The sequence below is a fragment of the Alligator mississippiensis genome, chromosome 9, assembly GCF_030867095.1.
Source record: "Alligator mississippiensis isolate rAllMis1 chromosome 9, rAllMis1, whole genome shotgun sequence".
In the NCBI taxonomy this organism is placed as follows: Eukaryota; Metazoa; Chordata; order Crocodylia; family Alligatoridae; genus Alligator; species Alligator mississippiensis.
In genome coordinates, this window is record NC_081832.1 from 29,543,690 (window position 1) to 29,555,010 (window position 11,321).

Here is an 11,321-nt window from a genome sequence, read left to right on the forward strand (position 1 = left end):
TGCAGGACAACTAGGTCTGTAATAAGCACTCTGCTATCCCAAGCAGCCTTTCCCCTATTGGGAAAGCATTACCAACCTAAAATACTCAGGCAGCCTGTTCTTCTGCTACTTTTAGCTGGCAGACTATCCTACCTGGAGCTCTCCCTGCTGCAGGTGTTCCCTTAAAGTAACAGGGATCCTCTGGTTCCCTTTTACAGGGACCTTCAGCATCCTGGAAGAGGGATAGCCAAAGAAGGTATTGGAAGAAAAAAAAGGCCCAGATACTCAGGATGATGGAAGCTGGAAACTTACCACGCCTGGCAGCAAACAGAGAACCAAGTACAATGCCTTGATATTGGATGAGAAGGAGACTATTCCATTGGTGGAAGATGCCAAGCTATGCACCTCAAAGGCTGAAAGAATCAAGACCACTGCCACCAAGAGGAAGTGGTGCTTGGCAACTCCATTCTGCAGGGGACAGAGGCATCCATCTGCAGGCTTGACCTTCTGACTTGGGAAGTCTTCTGCTTGCCAGTGGTCTGGATCTGAGACCTTATGAAAAGATTACTGAGACTTATCTAGACCTCTGAGTACTATCCCAGGCTGTTCATCCATGTGGGTATTAATAATATTGCCAGGGTGACCCTGAGTTGATCAGAAGTGACTACAGGTCTGGGTGCAAGAGTGAAGGGTACAGGGACTCAGGTTGTGTACTCATAGTTTTTAGGTCAAGGGTAAAAGCCCAAACAGGAGCAGATTCATTGTGGAGAACAACACATGGCTGCGTGGATGGTTGTCACAAGCAGGGCTTTGGCTTCTTTGACTATGGGGTGGTGTTCCAAGAAGAAAAACTACTGGGGCAAAATTGGGTCCACCTGACAAAGAGGGGAAAGAGTTAGGTTAGTGATTGACAGGCTCACTAACCTAGTAAAGAGGGCTTTAAACTAGGTCCAGCAGGGCAAGGAGACAAAAGTCCAGAGGTAAATAAAAAGTCAACTGATCTGGATAAAAAGCAAGCAAGCAGTGGCAATAAGGAAAGCCTTAACAATAATCTCCAAGAGAAATTAGGAAAATTAATTAGTTACCTAAAATGTTAATATACTGTTGCAAGAACCATGGGAAATAAGCAGAAAGAATTTATGTCATTGGAGACTTGGGACATTACTAGAGTGCTATCATGGATGGGTAGAACTTGTTCAGGAAGGACAAACGGGGGAAAAGGAGATGGCATTGTTCTCTATATAAAAGATGTAGTCCTTGTTCTGAGGAATGGTATAAAATAGGGGGCAGGTCTGTTGAAAACCTCTGGATTAAGGTCAGTGGGGAGAACAGCTAGGGTGATGTCATGGTGGGTGTCTGCAATAGGCCACAAAATGAAAAGGAAAAAGTAGACAAGGCTTTCTTTAAACAACTGGAATCATTACTGGACCATCATGCTCAATGAGAAGCCATCAGTGGTTCAATGTCTACTTGGGAGGAGGTATCAAGTGGGATTCCCTAGGGGTCTGTACTGAGTCCAGTATTATTTAACATCTTCATTAATGATTTGGAGAATGAGACTGAGCAAATTTGCTGGAAATACCAAGCTGAGTGCAATTGAAGACACTCTAGAACAACGTTTCCAACTGGTATGCTGTGGCACACTGGTGTGCCATCAGACATGAACAGGTGTGCCATAGAATTTTGTTAAAGTCACACAAATAAATTAATAAATGAATGCTCTTAGGAGGCATGGCTTCTGGCAGGGCATGGCTCCAGCCAGTGCTGTGCACCACCCCGACCCCTCTCCACTCCATGGAGCAGCAGCAGTATGAGGTGGTGGGTTGTGGTGGTAGCCATATTATCTGTTGGGGGAAGAGGGAGGGAGTGGTGTGCTACAATTTTTTTTTATTAATGTAAGTGTGCCATGGGATGGAAAAGGCTGGGAAACACTGCTCTAGAAGGTAGGTCTAGGACAGGGGTAGGCAAAATGGCAGACACAGCCAGCAGCTGGACTCCATTTCTCAGCAGCCCCTGTCCACATCACTGCAGCCAGTTTCCATGGAGACCCCAGCAGCAGCAGGACTGTGACAGTGTGGGGTCAGGGTTTCCATGGAGACCGACTTCAGCAGTGCTGGCAGGGTGACCAGCTAGGTGGGGAGATATTCTAAGTCCAGGGCTGGAATCTTGCAGTAGTGATACTGCAAGATACTGGTCTGGAGCCAGGGCAGAGCTGCAGTCCACTGCCTGCACTCCCCTGCCCAGGGTGTGAAGACAGCCGATTATAGTTTTGCACCAGCCCTGAACTATGCTGTCACCACAGCAAGATCCCAACCCTGGAGTAGCTCCTTGCCCAGCTGCGGGGTCAGTCTCCATGGAAACCTTGGCCCCATGCTGTCATGGCCCTGCCACTGCTGGAGTTGCCATGGAAACCAGCCATAGCAATGTGGACAGGGGCTGCTAGGAAATAGTTTGCCACGGGCCCAATCCAGCTCATGGGCCTGACTTTGCCCACCCCCAGGCTAGGATCTGAAATGACCTGGATAAACTGAAAGAATGGTTTGAAATTAATCTGATGAAATTAAAAAAGAACAAGTGCAAAATCCTATACTTAAAGCAGAATAATTGCATGCAAAAATACAGACTGTGTAATGATTAGCTAGGCTGCAGTACTGCAAAGGATAATGTGGGATTTACAGTAGATCATAAGGTGAATATGAGCCAACAGTATGCTTTTGTTAGAAAAAAGGCCAACAGTATAGCAGGGTGTATTAACAGGAGTGTCAGCTGCAAATCAAGACAAGTTATTTTTCTGCTCCATTCTGCACTGGTGAGGCCTCACCTAGAGTACTGTGTCTAGTTTTGGACACTACACTTCAAGAAACATGGATGAATTAAAAAAGTGCAGCAAAGAGGCACAAAAATGAGTATAGGCCTAGAAAACATGAGTTACGAGAAAAGGTTAAAAGAACCAGGATTATTTAGTCTAGAGAAGAGAAGACCAAGGGAGGGATTTAATAACAGTTTTCAAACTGTTAGGGCAATTATAAAGAAGATGGAGATAGCCTTTTTCTCTGTGGCTATAAGGAACAGGACTAGGAACACTGATCTCAAATTGCAGAAGCATAAATTTTAATTGGAGGTTAGGAAGAACTTTCTCACTAAGAGGCTGGTTAAACATTGGAACAAGCTGTCCAAGAGGTTGTGAAATCTCTATCCTTGAAAGTTTTAAAGAGCAGGTTAGACAAACACTTGCCTGGGATGGTTTACAGGGGACTTTATGTGTTCTGCTGAGAAACTGCATGTGGTTTCAGGGCAAAGGCTCTCATTGCTTTTAAAAATAAGTAGGGTATTGCTTCTCCCTGGATAGTCCAGGAAGGCTCATTCCCAGCTTTTTGTTTGTAAATCGTAATTGGCTTAAAATGGACTTTTTGTTGGAACACATTAAAATCAAAGAGGTGCTCTATAAAAGCAGTGTCAGCCTGGGTGTTTGTCAGCGTGCAGGAAATGTGGAAATAATGAGTTTTTGTCGTCCATCAGACAAAAGAATCGCAGCAACCCAAGGGGCACTGGAAGGAATTAGCAAGAAAAATTAACTTTTCCACTCAGTAGCCTACTCAGGCTACAAAAAATAACCCTAATGAAAGATCAAAGTGAATGCTGCTGTGTGTGTCACACCAGGTCAGACAGTGGGAGCCAAAGGAGGGTTTGGAGCCTGTCTCAGCTCTTCGCCTTTTTCTCATATGCAAATGCGAGGGTGGAAAAGGAACATTTTGGCCATCCCTAGACCTCAAATGTATCATGCCTGGCTATGGCACCTTCAGACACACTGTGCTGCTCCATGTGCCCTTGTTTCCTGAGCAGGAGCAAGTAACAAAATCTGCATGGAATGGGGGGAAGCCAGTTAGCCTTGCTGTGTGACCATGGGCCAAAACGACACAACCATATTGCTTTCAGTTGTGGAGCTAGAGGAGAGAGCAACATCGCACGTTTGAGAACATTGCAGTTGGCCATGGTAAGTCGATGATCTCAACATGCCTTCCTGTAGGTTTTACATTCTTTCTTTAATTTCATTGCAGCAAAAGATACTGACTGGCAGCCCTAGCATGAAGGGAAAGGGATAATCTCAGAGGTACAGAGCTGCAATGGGAATCAACAGGTCTAGATTTACCAGCCTCTGCTACATATTCCTTCTGTGACCTTGGGAAAGTCACTTAAGGCTAGATCCACAGAGACTTTGATGCTGCAGCATCCAGTGTTCTACTGCCCTCTCAGATGTCCCTATATCCAGTAGGATCTCAGAAAGAATTGGGCCTCTCAAAATGAGACCCATGAAAGCCAGCAAACTGAACAGGGAACTGCCTAAACTAGCCAGGAGTCAATGAGGAGAAAAATGGGGGTTAAGCCCCATACTCATCAGGGAAAAAGATATCTAATTCTGTTTGAGATTCATACCTGTTAAATGCTGGCATTAGGCACCTAAAACAGCCTTTTCTAATAAGACACAACAGTGATGATCTACTACACATCTCTAGCCTGTAGCCCACTGGTTACAGTTCTCACTGAAACACAAGTCTAAAATTTGCTTTTACCCAACACCTCTAGTAGTTCTAATAAAATGGAACAGATCTATCAGGAGTTACTGAAAGAAGCATGTCCCACAATTCTCTGTGGCAGGGGTGTCAAAGATATGGCCCATGGGTGGGATCTGGCCTGTGGAACCACATCATCTGGCCCCCAGTGCTGATTCCAGGACCAACCCCCCGTCACTCATGCTGGATCCAGCACCCATGGAACCTGCTCCAACCAGTCCAGGATTGCAGGGCACGCAGTGCCTGCTTTCATTGCTCAGGGGTTGTTGAGCTGCATGCAGTTCCTGCTTCATTCCTTGCTGGGCACCTCAGGAGGTGGGGGGCAGAATAATCAGAGCACCCAGCTGCGGCGTGGCCATGAGCCCTTCAGCTCTGCCCTGTAGAAGCAAAGGGAGGTCTGCTATTGTCCCCCCCCCCCCCCCCCCAGCTTTAGCCTGAGCCACTGCAGACATGTGCCTGCATTTCTGAGATGTCTGTCTGGGTTACAAACTGATTTAGCCTAGCCAGGTTTGACTAACCTGAAAAGATTGAATCAATTCAGACTCAGGCTTTTTGAATGTCTGCCCCTAGCCCTTAAGGCCAGTGATGTAAACTATGGGGACAAGTCATAATGTCTCACCTTGTGAATTCTCAGTACAAGGATCAGGAGAATCTAGCAACTCCAATGGCACAGGTAACTCCACAAGAGTCGCTGGTGGTAGGGAACGAATATAAGGCTTGGCCTCTTTCTGAGCCAAGAGGCTGCCCCTTTATGTGTTCCAAGAGGTATTGGTTCTGGATAGCCCCATTCTACATAAAGCTGAGAACATATAAGCCACTTGTCTGGGCCACATAAGTAGTCACAGACAAAAAAAAGAAGTAAAGTTGGGGCTCTTTGTTTTGAGTGAAAGAAATAGAGTTGGGGCTTTTTGTCCATCTTTTCCCTCATGATCACACATCCATCCAGGATTGGTAAAAAAACAGCACAATGCTGTCTTTATGTTATAGGACAGTGAAGGAAACCATGGAGCAGGGCAGAGCTGGGAAAAGAACCAAAGCCGCTATCTTATTCTACACTAGGTCACTATGGCTCAAATTGTAATCCATATCTAAGCCTCTCTTGCAGCTAGCACAACAATTACACATGCTGCCTCAGACTGTTAACCAGATCTCCCCCAGGGAGATACTTAAGTCTTCTTTCTTTTATATGACTTTAGGAGCAAGAGCTATCATCACAGTTTTAATTCCAAATTCCCCAACCAGACCAATGCCCTGCTGGAAAGTGAGTGCATCTCCAGGATGTCTCCCTCAAACTTGTATCTGGGGCATGATGTCATTATGTGCTCCATAATGTGCTCCATAATGTGCTCCAGGGTTTCCACAGTTGCAGACAGGTGAGGTTTTTAGGTGCCACTTGTACATCAGGTGGCCATGCCTGCTATGTTCTGCGGGTATCCTATTAAGGATGCTCTGTGGAAGGTTGAAGCCGGGTTCTTGCATTGTTGAGTCAGAAATGCAACAACCAGGCTTCAACCTTCTACTTAAGTGTAATATGATGATGGGCCATGTTCACTGATGTTATTCTCCCAGGAAAACAAATAGCTGTTTCCTGTTCTCCAATGGTTGGCCTCACATAGCAACATTATACAAGGATTTAACTCACTATGGGGTTGTTAGCAAGGAAGAGGAATCACCCACCTTTTAGCTCAACAGTTAGGACAGGGTGGAAGAAACAGGTTCTAGGCCACCCTCAGCCAGAGGGAGTTTGAACCTATCCCTCCCACTTACCAGGAAATTGACCTAACTACCAGGCCATGGGCTAAGTACAGCCATGGGCTCTCTCTACCCTCTTGGTTGAAACTAAGCTTCTGAGGTACTTGTACATGTGATGGGCATTTAGTCTTCTATGCCCCTGTAACAGGGAACCCTAGCCCTATTACCAGAAGGCAGGTCGGTCTCTTTAAGACCAGAACTTTCCAGGAACAGCCTGCTGGCAGGGTGGGGGTTAAAAGCTGAGCCTGGACAGCTAGTCAGGTAACTGGAAGGGGGCAGGTCAGAACTACAAAAACCCTGGGCTGAGCAGCAGTAAGGGAGTAGTGGTCAAAGAGGAAAGAGGTTGTGTGTGTGGGAGCTCTCCAGAGAGGTTTGGCTGCTGGTCCGACTGCTGTGAGAAGGGAACTGCTGCTGATCCTTGGAGAAGCAGTGGTAGTGCCACAGGGAGGAGTGTCACAGTCAGTGGAGAAGCAGAAGCACCTAACCCACGAAAAAGAATGTAAGATGGCATGCTGCCTCCTTTAAGTTCTATTTTCTTTTGTGGTTCGAACCCACTAACAACTGACTATATATATGTGTGTGTGTGTGTATATATATATATATTGTTTTGTTGATTGATACTGGTGGCTTGTGGAAGAGGCTGTAAGGCCTTATTAGTGCCTTGGGGTGCAGTCATAAAAGGTCAAGGGGGCCCGGTGCACTGGGAGGTGTAGTCATGTGGAGTTTTTTTGGGCTGGGCCAGTGTGGTTTTGGAGGCCGCTGCCTGGCCTTGAACTTGTGCCCCCCAGGCTGTGGTGCCAGTGGGTGGGCCTCTGGGCCAGAGAACCTGGGCTTTCTAGTGGAGGCACAAGGAGGGCCACAAGCCTAAGATCAAGGAGCTTGGGCCTTGGAGTCAAATCCTACCAGGTGGGCTTAGACTAGTAGGCCTAGCTAGAGAAAGAAAGGGGGGCAGGACCTGTGGTGACTGAGAACCCGCAACATAGAAATACAATAGGCAGTCTCCTGCTTGTAAGAACATCTCTATAATATTTCCCTCAAGACATGGCAGATGAGTAAAAGTGGGCCACAAGAAGCATTAAGGTACTTCAAGGGCATCCTTCATAGGCCACAGATAGCAAGCAAAAAAATGCCTCTGGGGAGGGTGACCTGTTACATTGGTGCATTAGCCAGGAAAATTCCTACTGTGGTGTGTACCCTGAGACGATGGTTTGCCCGAATGAAAGAAAGAACCCTTGGGTCCAAAGAGAAGGCAGAAATACCAGTGCATATCCAAGCCTTGGATTTAGGGGCACAACAACAGATATTGAGACTCCTGTGTCAAGTAGTCCAAGGTCTGCAGGAACAAATAGAAAGACAACAGACATTGTTAGAAAAGATGGTGAGAGGCATACAAACAAGATGAACACCCCAGGAGGGTATTTGTGGTTATGGTGCCAGGGTTCACCCTGAGCCAGGAGAGGAATGGCCCACACTAATAGTGGATGTGAGGCTTGAGGGACAGAAGATATGTGCCATGTTGAATTCAGGCTCATTGCACACAATAGTGCAGAGAGATGTGTTCTCAGGAAGAGAGGGAAGTAGCAGGTCAGATAATTATTCAATGCTTGTGCAGGGAAACCCAGAGGCAAGACAGAATGTGGGTTAGTCTACAAGTGGGTGAGAAAATGTGCGGGATGCTAGTTGGAGTAGCTGAGCACTTACCCTATCCGATGATGCTGGGATGTGACTGGCTGGAGCTACTGACAGTCATAGCCCATGAGAGGAGGAAAGAAGTGGCAACATATGGTTTGAGAGGGGTGAGAAAAACTAGAGGTGCCCCACAGTGCTACCCCATTTGGGCTAGCGGGGAAAGCCTCTGATGAGAAGGCAGAGGCAGGACAAGGCCCCAGCTGGAGGCTACTGGAAGTAGGAAAAAGAGAATGTAAGATCTGAGGCAGTACTTGAGGATGATCTTATGGCTGAGGTATTTGCCAGTGAAGCTGAACAACCTTCATCAGATGAAGAAGTAGGAGAGGAGGTGGATGTTGCACACTTGTGGGAAGATGAGCATTTCTGATTGGAACAGAGCCAAGAGGAAGAGTTTTGGTATCCATTCCAGGAACATCTAGCCTAGTGAAATGGGGAGGTGCTACGACCCAAGCTGATGAAGACAACTCTGCGATTCAAGGTGAGGAACGATCTTCTATGTGGAGTCGGGCATGGAAAACCTGGAAGTTACAGTTGCTGGTACCTCCACAATACTGAAGCACCCTACTGCAAGTAACTCATGAACTCCCTATGGGTGGACATTTGGGGTGAGACGAGACAAAAGCTCACCTTCGGGAAAGGTTTTTATGGCTGGGGTTAATACGGGAAGTAGCAAGTACTTTTTGGCACATGGGACAAGATGCACAGTAAACCCTACCATCCTCCAAGAACTCCATTAGTACCACTGCCCTGGGTGGAAGTCCCCTTTGAGTGGGTGGCAGTAGATATTATGAGGCCACTGCCATGAAGTAGTGCTGGACACTAATTTATTTTGGTCCTCCTGGACTATGCAATGAGGTATCTGGAGGCTGTGCCTATGTGGGCAGTGTCCATTTCAATGGTGGCAGGGGAGTTATTGTAATTATTCTCCCAAGTGGGACTCCCTAAAGAACTGCTGATTGATCAAGAAATGAACTTTACATCTTGTGTGTTTGAGGGAGTGAGTAAAACACTGGGAATTAAACATGTAAAGGCTGCAGTATACCATCCCCAAACTGACGGGCTAGTGGAATGGTTTAACAGGACTTCGAAACGGATGTTGAAGTTTGTGGTAGAGAGCCCCCAGAAGCAGGATCAAATGTTACTGCCCTTTTTATTTGCAGTAAGAGAGGCACCCCAAGCCTCAACAGGGTTTTCCCCTTTTGAACTATTACACAGGTGGCAACCAAGAGAAATCCTTGATTTGATTAAGGAAAGTTGGGAACAGCAACAAGGTAAAGACCAGAACCTGGTTCAATACATGATGCAACTGAGAGAACATCTGGAGGTGACATGGAGAGAAGCTTCAAGAAATTGTAGGGAGGCCAAAGAGTGCCAAACAACCTATTATAATCAAGGGGCTCAAGGAAAGAAAGTTTGAATTGGAAGACCTTGTATTGGTTCTCTCTTACCAGACCAGAAGAGTAAGTTACTAGCATGATGGCAGGGCCCTTATGAAATAATACGCCAAGTATGACCTGTAGATTATGAAGTACATCAGCCAGATGGGCAAAAGAAAAAACAAGTATATCACATTAACATGCTGAAGCCATGACAAGAACATGAGTGCCCATATTTGGCCCTTCAACCAGGGGAACTGGGACCCTCCCTGAGGGAGAGGGATGGGAGAAGTGCAGTGGAAGTGGGTCCATGACTATCTGAAGAGCAGAGGTGACAGGCAATGGAACTAGTGAGAAAGTATGCAGAGCCACTGGCGGGAATATTCGAATGCTCGTGGCGCACAGGCCAAGTCCCGGAGGACTGGAAAAGGGCTAACGTGGTCCCCATTTTCAAAAAGGGGAGGAAGGAGGACCCGGGCAACTATAGGCCGGTCAGTCTCACCTCCATCCTTGGTAAAGTATTTGAAAAAATTATCAAGGCTCACATTTGTGAGAGCCCGGCAGGCCAAATTATGCTGAGGGGAAATCAGCATGGGTTTGTGGCGGGCAGATCGTGCCTGACCAACCTAGTCTCCTTCTATGACCAGATTACGAAACGCCTAGACACAGGAGGAGGGGTGGATGTCGTATACCTGGACTTCAGGAAGGCCTTCGATACGGTATCCCACCCCATACTGGTGAACAAATTAAGAGGCTGTGATGTGGATGACTGCACAGTCCGGTGGGTGGCGAATTGGCTAGAGGGTCGCACCCAAAGAGTCGTGGTAGATGGGTCGGTCTCGACCTGGAAGGGTGTGGGCAGTGGGGTCCCGCAGGGTTCGGTCCTTGGACCGATACTCTTTAATGTCTTCATCAGCGACTTGGACGTGGGAGTGAAATGTACTCTGTCCAAGTTTGCAGATGACACAAAGCTATGGGGAGAAGTGGACACGCCGGAGGGCAGGGAACAGCTGCAGGCAGACCTGGATAGGCTGGACAAGTGGGCAGAAAACAACAGGATGCAGTTCAACAAGGAGAAATGCAAAGTGCTGCACCTAGGGAGGAAAAATGTCCAGCACACCTACAGCCTAGGGAATGACCTGCTGGGTGGCACGGAGGTGGAAAGGGATCTTGGAGTCCTAGTGGACTCCAAGTTGAACATGAGCTGGCAGTGTGACGAAGCCATCAGAAAAGCCAATGGCACTTTATCGTGCATCAGCAGATGCATGACAAATAGGTCCAGGGAGGTGATACTTCCCCTCTATAGGGCGCTGGTCAGACCGCAGTTGGAGTACTGTGTGCAATTCTGGGCGCCACACTTCAAGAGGGATGCGGATAACCTGGAGAGGGTACAGCGAAGGGCAACTCATATGGTCAAGGGCCTGCAGACCAAGCCCTACGAGGAGAGACTAGAGAAACTGGACCTTTTCAGCCTCCGCAAGAGAAGGTTGAGAGGCGACCTTGTGGCTGCCTATAAGTTCATCACGGGGGCACAGAAGGGAATTGGTGAGGATTTATTCACCAAGGCGCCCCCGGGGGTTACAAGAAACAATGGCCACAAGCTAGCAGAGAGCAGATTTAGACTGGACATAAGGAAGAACTTCTTCACAGTTCGAGTGGCCAAGGTCTGGAACGGGCTCCCAAGGGAAGTGGTTCTCTCCCCTACCCTGGGGGTCTTCAAGAGGACGTTAGACGAGTATCTAGCTGGGGTCATTTAGACCCAGCACTCTTTCCTGCTATGCAGGGGGTCGGACTTGATGATCTATTGAGGTCCCTTCCGACCCTAACATCTATGAATCTATAGAGACATGTTCCAAGAGGTCCCCGGGGAAGCTCAGGGCATGATGCATTGAATAAGGACCCCTCCAGGCCAGGTGACCTGTGAAAACTGGAGGCAGATCCCACAACAAGTTCA